The following is a 14,630-nucleotide window of genomic DNA, read 5'->3' on the forward strand; positions in this document are numbered from 1 at the left end:
CGCCCTTCCCCTTGCCCCTTCTGTGACTCTACTGCACAAACAACTCTGCTTCCAGCCCAGCAGGGTCTGGACCAGGGAGCAGCCCTTTGGCTGGGCTCCATGGAGAAAATTGAAGCAAAAGGCTTGGACTGGCACAAACCCCCCTCCACTCTGCTTGTGCCCAGCTCCTGACTCAGGAGTTTCACATGCAGGTGGGTTCCCACCAATCCAGGACTTTTGCTTCAATTTGCTCCAATGGCTGGGATGTTGAGGCAGCCTCCGAAATCCAGGACACTAGCCAAAGTGTGTGCGTGTGTGTGTGTGTGTGTACAGCACAAGCTTCCATGAAATCATAAGAGTTCACCCCCTTCATGAGATGCTGTGAAAGGACGTGCATACAGCAGAGTATAAACACTTAGAAACACGCCAAATCTAAAACGCTGGCCTTCTCTTGAAAGTGTACCAGCAGTAGTGTGAGGGGATGTGAATAGGCACTAGCCCCTTTTTTGAGGGGTGCAAAAGTACCCAGTGGTTGCTGACTGTACCCTGTGCGTCACGGCTACCTCAGGCATGGAGCTGCCCTGCTATAGTTCCGTGTACCAATGCTAATGTCATCGTGCAAAACGTCCTAATCTAGCCAACGCCTGAATCAGACTGACATCTGTAAATCAAACTTTATTCATTACCAGATAGTCTGAGTTTTCCAGTCTGTAGTTTTCCAGTTTGGCTAAACCCCTGTGTAGTCAAGCAAACTTTTCCTCCTTTGCTGATGGCCACTCTGTCTCCTATTTGTTTAATATAAATTGAACAGGATTCACCACTGTGGTATCCAACATGTCCACTGTTCATTTATTTTCACCATCACCTTTCTGCCTCTCAGAGGCATAATGATGCAGCTGGACAACCCGGGCAGCTGCCACACACAGGGCAGTTTCAGGTTGCTGATTGCAATTGCAGCCATTTTTTCCACTCCCCCCCCGGCCACAAGTCAACACTTGGGACAGCTATTCTGGTCACTCCACCCTAGTTATGCCACTTTCCCTTCTCCCATTTCCTCTTTCTTGGCTTTATGAAAGTTGATGATAAGGATTGTCTGCATTAGTTGGCTTGTAATTTTATTGTAAGGTGGAGATACCCATGGCTGTGGATGGGCCATTCGCAAGATGTGAATAGATACTGATAAATTCACCTCTCTGCAGTAGTTTTGCTGAATTAAGCCCATTGTCTGCAAATTGAATAAATAAACATAACAACTTGCAGAACAGTTCACATAAGGAATCTATCTAGTGCAGCATCCTGTCTCTGACAGCAGCAAGTAGCACATTCTTTACAGTAAGACTGCAAGAAACAGGACATGTACTAAGTAATCCATCCCATTTCGTACCCTTCCAGTTATCGGCACTTATAGAATTAAGGGTATCCTGAGCCTCTGTTGTGTTTAATAGCCCCTCAGGGACCCATCTTCCATTAATTTGTCTAATCCTTTTTTTGGATTCAGATATACTCCTGGCCTTATGAGTTCCTTAAATTAATTATGTGTTGGGTAAGAAAATACTTTTTTTGTTTGTTTTAAAACTGCCAGCTGATAATTTAGTTGGATACCTCCTCATTCTTGTACTACAAGTCGAAGTGTAAAATAAAATAGGTCCATCTTCATATCATTCAATATTTTATACACCTCTGTTATATCCCCCTTCTGTCATCTCCTCTCTGAGCTGAAAAGTGCTAGTCTTTTTTGTTTGGCACTCAAGGATTGAGCTCTATAGCCACACTTGCAGATGTTTAATGAGCTGATACCTACTTGTGTGCTAATCTATTGTCTTTTGAGACAGACAGATGCCTATGGAAGCTATTCCACCCCATCGATCATCTTCGTTGTCCTTCCCTGAACCTTTTTTCATTCGACTATTTCCTTCTTCAGATGTGTTGAGTAGAACTGTACATGATACGCAAGATGAGGATTTTATATAATGATGCTTTCTGTTGCGTTTAGTTTTTTTCCCCCAACCTTCTATTTGCCTTTATTGAGCCAACATTTTTAACAAACTATTCCACAATGACTCCAAAATTCCTTTCCTGAGAGGAAAGGGCAGAGGAGAGCAGAGATATATACACAAAAGAAAAGAACCAAAGTTATGGATGGCAGAAGTGTAAGGACGTCTCTACTACGGAACCTGTCAGTTCCTAAAAACAATGATAGAGCAGTTTTCCTCCAGGGAAAACCTATGTAAGCCACCATGCACATATGGATGGGAATGCAAGAGAAAGGGGAATTCATCTACTGGCAACACTCAGGTGACAGCAGATGAGCTCTTCCAAGCAGATGCGCTCCTCTAGCAGCAGAGAGCTCTTCCAAGTGCAAGTAGACTCCAGATAAAACCAAGGAAACTGGAAGAGCTTGCCTAGTTATTTCAAATACTGTAGAGTTGACTGACATTATTCATTTGTATAATGACAAGATTGGTGTTAGGAAAGGGCTCTACATTTTGTGAGTAAATAGGTTAAGATACCAGTAGATGGTGCCCAAGAATAGGTAGCATAGTTGCCAATTCTTATAGAACTTAAGATTTTTTTTTGTTGCACATACCAAATGGCTTCCTTTGTGCAGATTTTTGCCTCCTCTTAACACTGCCTCTTCCATTGACATGCTTTTCATTGTAAAGGGACAGGTCCCAAAAGAAATAATTCCTTTTGCTGTTTAACTCACTGTCATGGGGATAAAGCTCCTCTTGTCTCTTTGAAGTCCCACACATTTGGGGACTGGAAGAGTAGGGGACTCCAACTTCCTGGGTTTAACATTGGGGGATTTGAAAGATTTTCGAAGAGGTCACTTGGATTTTTTTTTAGAAACCCCCTTATTTCATTCAGAGCGGGGTAGACAATCTCTTAAAAATATATATACAATTAAAATTATATTTTTTTTTATAATTTCCTTCATTAAATGGATTTTAAATCCAAGTTGTGGGAGTTCCATATGTGGAACAAAACAACATTGTATTAATGTTAAGTTTCCTGGGCTAAAACCAGTACCGACTTAAAACCCCTTTGGCTTCAGTGAGCTTGCGTGCAACATAAATCAGCGTGAAATTTGGCCCGCTATATCCGTTGCATTCACCCATCAAGCAGTACATTGTATATCACTGGAGAAAAAAGTTCAGCAGCTTCCAGATATATCCACAGATTTAGCTAAGCATGTTGTGGAATGCAGACAAGAGTGCTTACGTTTTCAGAGTAATTTTTAAGTGCTCAGTTAAAGGCAGTTCTTTGCCTCTACAAGGAAATACAATTATTTTCAGAAAGACAAATGAGCAATTAATAATCTGCTAAGGAAGAGTATTGCCCACAGAGAGGCCTTGCTCTTGCTGACAGCTCTTTATTCATGTAGAAGTGCCCTCAGGATCAGGGCCTTAATTTCTGAGCCAAATAATCCTTAGGCTTTCAAAAATATCAAGGAGAATTTTTTTCTCGGTTTGCATTTGTGCACTGGGTTACACGCATGCTCATTAACATAGATGTCCCTTCCAATTTGCTCTCTCATTTGCACTGTGTTAACAGCTATTTTTCATCTTTATTCAAACAAACGGTGGCCTTTGTAACCAAGAATAAAATCAGTAGCAAGTGGAAACCTGTTTTAATGAGGCCAAATTGTTATTTAACTCTAAATGTGTACAACATTTTTTCTCTAAATCTCCTTTAATTCCTCCCTGATATTAATTATATCTTGTCATACGCATACCTCTGAAATGCTTGTTCCCCCCAGAAGAGTTCAAAATAGAACCTTTTGCCAGTTTGCTGTGTTAACAAGGTAAGAGAAAAGCTGTCTAATTTTTTTTCTAAAACATCTGATTAAAATCTATGAGATCACTGGCATTTATATAAGCAGATTTGGCAGGTCTTTTGTATTTACTGGAACTGTGATATAAATCAAACCTGGGACTCCCTCTCCAAGAATGAGTTATTTGTTATCAGGGTAAGTATGTGTTAGTGGCTTAGGGATAAATAGGGTCTTTCTGTTATAACTTTGTTACAGTGTCTCCCGTTTTCTTTCCTTTCTCTGCAACTGCCTCCCTGTGTGACCGTGGGAAAATCTCTATATGTCAATTTAATTCGATTTAAATTAATGTACATTATAGGCTCCCTATCTGCTGACTGTAACAGATATTGGGACCTGGCAGGCTGGTTTTCCATCAGTAGAGAAATCAGAGAGACAGTCTCATTTTTAAGGTGGTTCATTTATTTTTCCCCACTGCACCCATGAGTCCTTAAACAGAGATGGTCCAAACAGCATGCAGAATGTTCTCTCTTTCAAGAATCTCTGCTACTCAATGAATGCTCAGGGTCTTTATTTCCAAGAACTTACTCTAGTTATAAGGTTTGAGGCAGACAGTGAGCACTTGTAATGGCTCCCCCAGAAAGAAAATGCCTTTTGAATGCAATGATGTACAGTGAAGAAAAGAAGTTGGAACACAAAGTATAACAGTACCATCTGGTGACTCCTTCCTTGCTCTGTCCCCCTCAAAAAATCCCAAACCCTTTAATCAGACATGAAAGAAGCTTAAAGCATTATTACTACTCTGCCTTACTTAAAGTATTTTGCTTGTGCATTTTGTCATGTTTGACTTTTTAAACTCTTTAGCACTTTCATGCAAGGAAACTTCAACAAATAGCATTTTCTAAATATACTCTTCATCAAATTTATCACTCAGCCATTTGCTTGTTAGTAAACGGAGAGCAAAGCATTACTGAATATAGTGCTTCTCAGTCACTCACTGCTCACTATGAGTTTGATCCTGCCAGCATTGTGCACCCAGAGGCACTCATCTGTTCTTGAGAACAAGAAAGTGGAAGTGGCTGGTATGATTTTAGTGTCAAGTCATCCATATCCTTTATGCAGCACCAAATGCATTCAAAGGGCTAAAACATATTACTCATGGGCATCTGAGGCAAACAGATTTGTTTAAGAACTGGGATTAGAATTCTGTTTTTTTCTCTCTCTCCTTTTCTTTTTTTTCCTCATTCCATGAGAAAACACTGCATGATGCTTTTGTCCTTTGTTTATGTATTTGTTGTTGTTCCTTCTAGGACATAAGGGACATAAAAAAGCTGTGTGGCCAAGTAGGTAAAGCACTGGATTTGGATTTAGGAAACCTATTGCTGGCCTTGCAACTAGCCTTCTGGATCACTGTGGCCAAGTTGCCTTGTGAACCTCAACTTCCCCATTTATAAAATGGGGATAATGATACTTTCATAAGAGTTAGGATCATTTGTAGTGTCATTTAACAGATAGCAAAGGAATTTCCCCAGCATGGGAGAATCCTTGTCTGTAACAGAGTGAGCATAAACAACTCTGCTACTCCAATGCCTAGCTTTCCTGAGGCCAAATGATCCCAAGGTAAATGTGGCTTTAGCTACCCCAGAGACTGGAGAAGCAGAAAGGTGCCTTTGTGCCATCTTCCTCTGCCTGCTCAGCTGTCCACCTAGTTTCCCGATACAGCTGAGAATCTCAGTCAGTGAGAATGTGGACGGAGGACTTATCATCCAAATAGTGATTAGGTGGAAGGAGGTAGTAATTTTGCATAAGTGGAAAAGCTAGTTGCTGAGACTTAATAGTGTCCACAGCAGAAGTCTGAGAACAGCGGAGAACCCCTTCTCTCCTTCAAATAAAGAAAAAGAAATAAACAAAAATTACTTTTTTTTAATTTAAGGAAAGTGTTTGACTCTTGAAAATCCTTCTGTGTTTGTTTTAGTCATTTAGAGGATATTTTCTGTTATTCAAAATTTTCACATTGATCATTTGGAACACAAATCTTTCCCTGACTCCCCCTTCTCCAACATCAATCTGCTGTATGGCTAAAAGCTGTGTCCAGGGAGGATGCCATGTTGCTGTCAGATCTGCCCCTGACTGTGTGATCTTCCTTGCTTACTCTTGCTTACCGGGGAACACTGCTGTCTTCCCTCCTGATCCTGCACCTTTCCACCTTTGTAAGGGTGTTTGCTTCCACATCCTTATCTAGCTGTGTATCTGCACTGTCTGAGCCACTGACACAGTCTTACACCTTTTGAGAAGTGTTTTAGCTCTCTCCCCCTCCCTCAGAAAGAGTCAATGCTGTCTCCTTGAAGGGCATATCACAGCTCCATGTACCAATTCCCACTGTTCCAGGGAAATAGCTTGGCATTAAAAAAACCTATTCGTATCATTGACAGAAGGCAAAACTTATGCCTTTCTGAACCAGTTAGCCCCTAAGGTGCCAAACCTATCCTGCCTGCTTGACTTCACATTAACATGGGCAACTGCCTTTCTCTATTCATGTGATTGTGATCAATATTGAGCAAAGGGATCTTAAAAAAATATTTCCAAGGACAAATAAAAATATATGGTGAATACACTCCACAATGTGAATAATACAGTCAGCAGCAAGAAAGGTGTGAGATGTGCAAAATGAGCCAATTTAGAGAAGAGTTCGCTGTTTAATTGGCCAAGTTAAACAAGATGCAATTAGGGCTAACTTGGTCCCCTAAGATTTATAAACTCTTACGTGGAAGTCCAGGGGAGATTGTGGGGAAGCAGTTGCTTTAATTGTGTCTTGTTTAACTTGGCCTTTTTAATACCTAACACTTTTCTGACTTGGCTTATTTTGTGGATATCACACCTCTAAACAGCTGAGTAGTCTTTCTTTTTCCTCACTTAGCTGTTTCTATGTGTTAACTGTTCTGGATCAGATAGAACTTCTATGCATTCAGGGAAAACAATATTAGACTGTTTCACGTGACCAAATATTTAGTAATATAATTGGAATATAATGGGGCATATTCTCAACTGTGGGGTGTCGAGAGAGCTGGGTGTCAACATATTATAGGTTTACAGCAGCTGAGAATATGGCCCATTGATTAGCTTGAAATGATACCAGTAGACTGTAGAGCTAATGTATCAGCCTGTATACTACACTCACTTTCCTTGGCTTCCAAGCTGTTGGGTGCCAAGTTAAACCAGTAAATGAAATGCTCAGTATTGAGTTTTCCCACAAAAAGAAAGCAATGCTGATCTTATACAGGTTATGCTCAGTATGTTTCTAAATGTTATGCAAAGAAGATAGAATTTGGTTAAAAGAAAAAAGCCCAGATGCCCCAAACACAAAAAGATTTTGGTTTGGATGAATTAATGCCTCATGGGATTCTGACTGGATTTTTTCATCTCCTTGCTCTCTTACTTGGCTATCTTCCTTGGGTACCATGAACTGCATCTTCCAGAAACACCCACAATCACATGGCGTCCTCTCACCATGGAGAGAGGTTGTGATGCATCATGGGAAATGCAGTCAAACAGGGAGCCCAGCCCACAGAACAAAATGGGAGCATGAGCCATGGGACCCCCCACTCCCAGGGGGCATTTCCAAACTGAAGTATTCCAGGTTTCACTTTTGAACTTTTTCTGTGGAGAACATGGATGAAAACTGTGCTATTTTTGTAGTCCTCCATGAGAGAGAGCCCATTTTCCAATCGGTCTGCCTGCCCAGATGGCATTGCAAGATTCAAGAACTAACCTGTAAATTCTTTGGGATGCATACCTGTCCCAGGCCTTTTAAGACAAAATCAGGCACCTGCTTAAATACCTTGGTTGGGCTTTCATGTCCTTACTGCTGGAAGCGCTACAGGGCTTAATCCTTAAGAGCATGAAACAAGGCACTTCTAAATATCCTTCCATCTGTTTTTGAGTGTTAATGGAAATGAGAAAAGTGCTGGATTGAAAAATGGCACATTTGCCCTGGCCTCAACAGTCAGTATTTTGTAGCCTACAGACTGTTATTTGTACTAGTCCAGTAGCCAGTAGTCAAATACCACTAACGGAACCACTAGTTTTATGGACAGAATAACTCTAGAAATGTCACTTTGTGCTGTGGTATTCAGAACCCTTGGCAGAGGTGAAATCTTTTATTAGACCAACTAAATAGTTGCAGAAAAAAATTCTTTATTTGAAAGCTATCAGGCTCACATGCCCTTCCTTAAGCAAAGGAGAATGCAAAGATTGTAACATTTCTCCCAGGTAGAAATAAAACTTCATATTGCACAGGAGACTAGAAAGTTGTTATAGGTTCTCCTGGGTGGAAAAGTTCATTTTATGCAGATTAGGCTCAAATAAAAGTTGGGGCACTCTATTTACCTCCAAGGTGTGTTGGCAAGCCGGGTGTTGAATGTTATTTCCTTCATGGTAAGATGTTTTGTATTGCACAGGAGAAGGGGTCGACAGAATGCATCTCCTGGCTGAGGCCATTTTGTTGTGTAGAGGTTGTTTTCCAGGTATGCAAATTCAGCTCAGACAAAAGGCTGGAGCCGGGATGCAGTTCTCCAGGTCTCTGGGTGTCGGCTTTTTGCTTCTTTTTTGTAAAAAATTACAACGTTTTAATTTCAAAGCAGCTAATTGCAGTATCTTACATGTTTCAGGGATACAGGTTTTAATCATGTTGGTCTACAGGTAAAAGTATTCAGAACTCTTAGTAGAGTTGATATCTTTCATTAGACCAACTAAATAGTTGCAAAGAAAATGTCTTTATTTGCAAGCTTTCGTGCTCATGTGCCCTTCCTCAGGCAACGGAGAATACTGTTTACTTTATATTAGAGAGGGAGGTGATGTAATTTCAAAAAATTGAAACTGAGGACCCAAAAGTTAAGACACTGCAAAACTAAATAGCTCTTCTGTAATGCTAAATTAGCCAGAGATATACAGGGAGTATTTTTGATTGTTTCCTAGTTCTCTTTTTGGGAGTTACCAGTTTGTTTTTTGATGGCCAATCCAGATTTCATTAGATTGCATCCCTAATAATAGTCTTGACAGAAAGATGTACCAGGCCTGGTACGTTTTCATGATGATTCACAAAGCTCTTTCATCTGTTTGCAATATGTATATACATAACGCAGATTCACACTATTTGCCTGATTTGAAATAAGGGATATTATTTCAATATGCACAAATTCAATTCAGATCAGCATTTATATTCCATTTATTTCATCAAAATGTTCCGTGGAATATTTATCTTTTTGTTGGATTCAAAGCTGTAGCTTCTGGCTCCCTCATTGATCATCTTGTCACTGTTAAACTTGTGACCAAGACTTTGAAACTGACAAGAAAGGCTTCAAGCTGACCACCGCTGCTCTGACCACTACTGCTCTGAGTGTAAGGGGATTGGAGGAGTGCTTCAAGTTGGCTTATTGGGTTTTATTTCCCTACTCTTTTTTTTTTTGCTTTGTTCTTCTGGTGCACTGTAGCATGAAGAAGGACTTAGAAAGAAAGTGCTGAGGAAACTCTAAGAGGATGTGGGAGTCAGGAAATCATGCTTTCACAGGACAACTGAAATGCATTCTAGAGGATTTCGTAGCCTGTGGATCTGTGATCAATCCAATGGATCTATTCCATCTTGCCATCTAATCTACCTACCTATCTCAGCGAGCTACCCATCTGACTGCTGGTATTAATTCTACCGATTTTGTGATACATGGTAAGTTTATTTTTGAAATCATGTTTCACCAATTTAACATGCAGGGTGTTGCATAGTTGCATGGACATAGCCCAGGGAGGCCAGACAGATTGCCATCTCCATCATTTGGTGTGTGTTATGTTGTATATCACTGTTCAACTTGTGATTGCTGTTAAGGTAGGACTAGAATGTCTCTTTCTGTCTCCCCAGGCCATAGAAGCCCAGTGCCTGGCTGTTATAATGTGTATGTGACTCCAGCCATCTGAACCTGCCATGAGGTAGACTTGCCATAAGATAGTACATGCAGGGAGGGGCTGCCTGCCTCCTAGCCACATGGCTCTGCACTCTCAGCACCCTCATGCCCTAACTAGCCCCTCTTCCTTCTGACACTGCCACCTGGAGCCCCAGGCTGAACCCCTGTGCCCCCTACCTGGGCACACATGTAGGTGCTGCATGCAGGAGCAGTTTCCTCCAGCTCAAACAGCTTTGGAATTTATTACGTCACATTAACTATACGTGTAGATGCATGCACAGAGTATTCTGATACAGCAAATTAGACTTCTGCAAGGTTCCAGCAATGTCATGAAGTACCATGACATCCATGTTGTCATGCGTATCCATGCATGCTACTCTTTTATTATGTACTTACTCAGGGTATATTTAAACAGGCCATTTCTTATTTCCAAGTATCGGATAACAGGCATCATAAGTCGGAGAAGCCTTTGGTCACTGGTCTCTCACACTGACTGGGGGAATCACATCACCCTTAATGTTTATCACACCAAAAGTTGCATTTGTGATTGTAGAAAAACAGGCCCACATTTCTTAAGATGTTGGCATCAGGAACCCTTCCAGACTACTCCATATAAATAAGATGACCTTTCCCCAGTGATCAAATAGGCCTCCCAGTACCATAACAAAATATCACCCCCTCTGCTGATGAAATCCAAGCATTGTGTGGGGCAAATAATAGGTATCTGTGATTCATCTATGGTCTCTGTACGATTTGAGAAGCCCATGTATGCAAATCCATAAGTACCTCCCTGTGCATTGCCAAGCTTTAAGAAGTGTGGCAGCAGCATCTTCTTGACAGAAATACCCATTTCCATGACAACAGCCCCAACAGTTGATCCATCCCACTACTTAGCAACACACTGGAGGTGCTGAGTTTCCAAACAGTAACAGCCATGTGCTTCTCCATGCTGAGGTAAGCTCTTGAGCAAGTTTTCAGAGCTCTGCACAGGTTTCTTGGAAAGCAGCCTTTGCCATCCTGAAGTTCTGCCATCACAGCTGGCCATTCCAGGTGTGCATACTTCCCCTGTCCTTCCAGTCTGTGCCAGGTGATACCAGATGTGATGCCCTACCACATGAAGTAGCTCCAGGAAATGCTTGTGCACAAATATCTGCTTGATTGTTATCTGCCTCCTGACTTGTCTCTCAGGGCATCTGACCTTCCCAGCTGCATGATTGTCAAAACGTGAATCATTTTTTTTGTATTAATGACAGACAGGATTGTAGCACTGAATACCGCTCCCTCCATGCTCCCTAACGGTGGCTTGGAAATCCGGTGGCTCATGAAAACCAGATAAATGCCAGAGGAGTGGTGTGAATTTGTTACCTTGATCCCACAGCCCAGTACTCCAATGGCTTCTGGTAAAGTGTCCCATAATGCACCATGAGAAAAATTCCAAAATGCACAGAGCTGAGCAATAGAGCGTTGCACCATGGGATGCCTGCCCAGAATGCTGTGTGCCCATTTTAAAACACTGCAGCCTATGGATGGGATGTTTCCAAAAGGAAGGAGGCACAACAAAATTACATGGATACTTGCATAACACCAGAATGGAGATAGAGGAGCTCAAGGCTCTGGCTGCAGGGAGCGGGGGAAGGAGTCCCCTCATCAGCCGCATCCCGTCTCACAAAGTGCCATTACTCACACTTACCTCTCACTGTAGCAGTGATTGCCACCAAGTAAAGGCTTCACATCTTTGCTTCACATGTCAATTAGAGGCAGCTACCATGTTAACCCTGCAGCTGCTGGCCATGCAGATGGGCCCTCTTCCCTTCCTTCTTACCCCCACCCCACATAGGAGCACCTGGCCCAGAGCACAAACCCTATCACATTATGTTTAGTTTTGGTTATCCCTGATTCATTAAAGCAGAAAAACATACATTTGAAACAACTTCACCTGTACAGAAGTGGCTGCTAGAAGAAATTTAAGTCTTGCAAAAGAGAGGAAGAAAACAATACTCTTCCTGGTAAAATAAAACCAAAACAGTACTCAAATCAGACATCTTAACACCAAACATTATTTTAATCAGATTGAAACGCATCATTAATAGAGCAAAGTAGCAGCAACACTAATCTAGATTTTATGTTATTTAAAGAAGAGAGGCGGTTATTTGCGCCTTTTTGTCCGGAGTTCCTTGATGTTCTTTTGGCAATTGTTCCTCGCTGAAAAATATCCTGCTAGACAGAACCCAAGCTGTGCTGTCTCTGTCATAGCACATGCATGGTGCTCTGTTGATTTCTGGGCTCACAAGCCGTTTCTAAAACAGCTCATCACTTCACAGCTTTCTTGTCAAAAGAAGAATGCTGGTGGGAACTGCAAGCTCTAACGCTTCAGCATTCAGATACCATCATAAGAAGTCTGGTATAAATGCCAAGGAAGAATTTTAAATAAGGCCCAGTATGCACACAAAAGCTGAACTGCTTCAACTCTGGTAGTGCAGTTAATGCATTACAACTTTCCTAGTGTAGCCCCAGCTATAAAATAATAATTTAGTGGCATGGCTTTTTACCATTTGGCTACACCAGTCTAAGTCAGCAGGCTTAAGGAACTTTTGAATACTATTTTGAATACTATTCTGAATACAACTTTTGAATACCATTTATGAGTAGAGATCCTACTTAAATCACAGTTTCACGGTTTTCTTGGAAACTATGAAAATCAGTGGTTTCCGCAGTCACTGTGAAAAATGGCATTTCCTGTCATTTTGCATGGAAACACCAGAAAAAAGTAAAAGCTTATTGCAATACAAAGAAAGCATGGCAGTGCCTGCAGCCACAGAGCACGTGGTTTAAGAGAAAGCTACTCAGAGGCTGAGCTAGTGATTCGACTCAGTGAAAGCATCAGTCAGGAAAGCGAAAGGGTTTTGGTGCCATCTTTAAAGAAGCCAGATGCAATACTGCAGCCAGGGCCCTTAGGCCAATCAGCAGCGAGAGCAAGGGCTCATTGTGAAAAGACTGCAAAATCAGTTCAGCATGCTGTGAATGGCCTACAAAAATCCCTTTTTCTTGCCATGATTTAGGTGGGTCCCTATTTTTGATCCCTGGCCTCTGTTGCTATGTATGTTATATATCAGGGCTGTCCAACTTGCAGTCCATGAGCCAAGCTCCTGCCTGACCACTGCTCCTCCACCACTCTTTCTGCTGCCAGTAAGGTCTCTGTCCTCCCACTCTGTCCTCCAGCTTCTGATTCCTGCCCCTGCTCCTCCCCTGGAAGCTGGGGTGAGGCCTGCAGGGACTCAGTGGTGCTATACAGCCCATATGGCAGGGGGTGCCTCGGGAAGGCGGGGAAAGGAGAGGCTGGAGGGCATGTGCAACCCTGGGAGGGCAGTATATAGCCCATGTGGCACACAGGTCTCCAGTGCCTTAGCAAGGGGGTGGGGGGCAAGCAGGGTGACTGCCTCGGGTGCCGAAGTGAAGGTGCGCCAACAGGTGCTGCCCAGCTGGGGCAGGGCAAAGCCATCAGTGGCTCATTTGGCAGGGGGCACAGGGATGGGGGAAGGGTGGCTCCCACTGCTGTGTGCAGTCCCAGGCAAGCATGGGGGGGGGGTCCCCCCCAGATCTGTGTGTGGGGTGAGGGCAGGCTTCCGCTGTGGGCTTTGCCCCAGGTGCCAAACTTAGTTGCTACAGCACTGCAGCTCCCAGCCACTCAGAAGTTGGACGGCCATGTTATATAGTGTTTACACCTTTATAAAGGGTGTGTGAGAGAGCACTGCGCCAATTTGGCAACATTTTATGATCATTTTACAATGGAGTGGATGACTACAAGGGGACTCAGGTAGCAGGAAAGCAGAACCTTTAGGTACAGGATGGGGCACTAGAATGAAGCTATTTGTTTATCCCTGTACGTGACAGTAAAATATTCGCACCTATTTTATGTCTTTGGCTGTCACAAGTTATTTATCATGCTTTCACTAGAGAGGATAAAATTAAAACTGCACTTTAAAATACTGTTAAATGTGTTAGTTGGCTGAATCTGGCATTTATAATGCAATTTCGTAAAGTTTTATATTGACAGTGTGACACTTTAAAAGGGCTTTTCTGATTAACAAGGCTCAGAATTGCTCCCCTGATTACATTTTAAGAGAGAGAATAAAATGCTATGGGTCTTGAAACAGCTGAAATCATAATTTCCCAATATAATCCACACATTCGTTGTTTTGAAAAATCTGATGTTATGATTAGCTGTATGAGAACAGAATACAGTGATTCTGTGAAGGTTGGCCAGCTCCTTGGGGTGCCACAGGCTACAGCCATTCCCCTCCACCATTGAAGTAGAAGTTCCTGCTTTTGTCTCAGAGACTACAATTGTAGCAGACCTTGCCAACCTTGGTAGGGCACAAAGTTGGCACAGTCTCTTTGGCTAAGTACAGACAGTCAGAAAGCCCGTGGCTGAATCAATTAAATCGTTTTGCGTTAGTCTAAGCCACATGGATTGAACCAATAAGAAAGTAAACTGACGTTCACTTTTGATTCTGGAAATGCAGCCATATGCCAGCACTGACCCAGGCCAGAAGCTTGAGGATGCTGGGGCATGCCTCCCTGCTTGGCTGGAGCAGACAGCTTGGGCCAAGGCTAGCCCACCCATCCTACAAGGCAGGCTTTATGCAGGAGATGCAAAGCATCCTGAGATGCTGAGGGACTATGAATCCACTTGAATCTGAATGGGATCTGGGGCAGAAGTTCAATAAACCGATTTAACCTAAATCAGTTCAGTCTGGTCCTAGATCCAGGTTTATCTTACACTAGTTTCAACTATTTTGAAAACAGTTTATGGGCATTTATACACATAGTTTTTGGTCCCCTGACATGCCAGAGATCTGCCGCTTCAGAGCAAACTCGATTAATTGATTAAGCTGCATTGCGTGCAGTTGTATAAGTGGTGAAATGTG

This window comes from Crocodylus siamensis, chromosome 3, assembly GCF_052110815.1.
Source record: "Crocodylus siamensis isolate JL-2025a chromosome 3, ASM5211081v1, whole genome shotgun sequence".
In the NCBI taxonomy this organism is placed as follows: Eukaryota; Metazoa; Chordata; order Crocodylia; family Crocodylidae; genus Crocodylus; species Crocodylus siamensis.